Source organism: Pavona decussata, unplaced genomic scaffold (genome assembly GCF_977016875.1).
Source record: "Pavona decussata unplaced genomic scaffold, jaPavDecu1.1 SCAFFOLD_88, whole genome shotgun sequence".
NCBI classification, from domain to species: domain Eukaryota; kingdom Metazoa; phylum Cnidaria; class Anthozoa; order Scleractinia; family Agariciidae; genus Pavona; species Pavona decussata.
In genome coordinates, this window is record NW_028145505.1 from 693,693 (window position 1) to 695,312 (window position 1,620).

Genomic DNA, 1,620 nt, shown 5'->3' on the forward strand with positions numbered 1-1,620 from the left:
TTCCAAATTGGCGGCCACTGGGAGCAGTAGCAATGGAAAAATAATTTGCGATATTACCTAAGATCTCTCGACGAAGACGAGCGAACCACCGGGGAAGAGGTGGGAAAAAAGCAGGAAAGATTACAGTAAACAGGTAGCTCGGGAAACAATCGACTCTTTCCTCCCACCCCCTCCTCTTGCCTAACTTACGCCTTTCTTCTCTACTTCACTTAATCAGACTGTAAAAATTGCAAGCATTTTCCTATTTTCTTTGTTTTGTGTTGGAAAGAAATGGATGATACATTTTTTGAACGCAAATAAAGGACAAAGACAAGCGAACTACCGAGGAAGAGGTGGGAAAAAACAGCAAAGTTTACAAGAAACAGGAAGCTCGGAAACCACTCTTGTGAATATCTCCCTTTTTCTCCTTCCCCAACCCTCCCCCGCCTAACATAAGCCTTCCCTCTCTACCTCAAATAATCAGACTATGAAATTGTCCTTTTTTTTGGTTCAAAGTTGACTATTTTCAAACTTCATCCTTTAAGCGGGAAATTGCGATTTTGCGCCAATTGAGAACCGACCCTACAGCATGCTGCAGCCAGGTTAAACATATGCTTTTTATTGTCCTATTGATTGGAAAAAAGAATTTTGCAGAAATTATCCTCGCGAATCTAGACAAGAAAGGAAATGTCCATCCTGAGATTTTTCAACATTCCATTTTTGTTACTTTAATATAAACGTCAAACGATGATTGCTAACATTTATGGCCACATTCGCGTCTGTGACGCTTGTGTGTTACATTACCCGTTCTGTTGTACAAATTCCGCACCCACCCCCCCCCCCCCCTCCCCTATGGACTAAAATGGGTCAGGCAGTCTTCAAATGGCCCTTGGGTCTGGCAGGCAAAAGCAATTCCGTCTTTGCAGGTGGTTACAGATTATAGGACGCTTAAGAACAAACGGACTAAAACAACATCCAGCTTAGTTCAGTTTTTAGAAGATTTAAGAAGCCTTGTATGCAAGCAAACTTGGGCACGAAAACAAGTTTATGGCTCATATCTTCCGCTTTGAGGAAAACAAGGACTATTCAATTGTCGGTCTTTTATTTAAAGTTAAAATACGTGCACGATATGATCATTAAACTGATTTTTCACACTGTTGTTTAAAAACAAAAACTGGAACAGGTTCAACCATGCATCACCTTACAATGCCACTTTTTTATGGTATGTACTTAGTTATTAAACGAACGTCGAAAATTGGAGTTCAGGCTGAGCAGTGACGCAATGTTTTTATGTGTATATAGTGTAGAAAAAATACTTATTTCAGTTTACCTTTTGTTTTCTAGAATATGCATTAATGTTACCACTTTTTGTGTTTTGTAGCGGACATTACACTTAAAGGTATTTCAAATTCCATAAGCATTTAAGACAAATTGCTCAACTTCTTAACTAAGAAAATATTTTAAAAAAAGTTCTTAAGTCGATTTCTGCTTTGGCAAGGTTCTTAGAATGTTCTTAATACTTTCTGAGAATTCCAGGCTCAACGTTCTTATAAGAAAGGTTCTTATAAAAGACGTCAGAGCCCTAAGGTTATTTTCCCTAATACCATTTAGTATTGTTCTTCGGAAAATGGGATATCACGT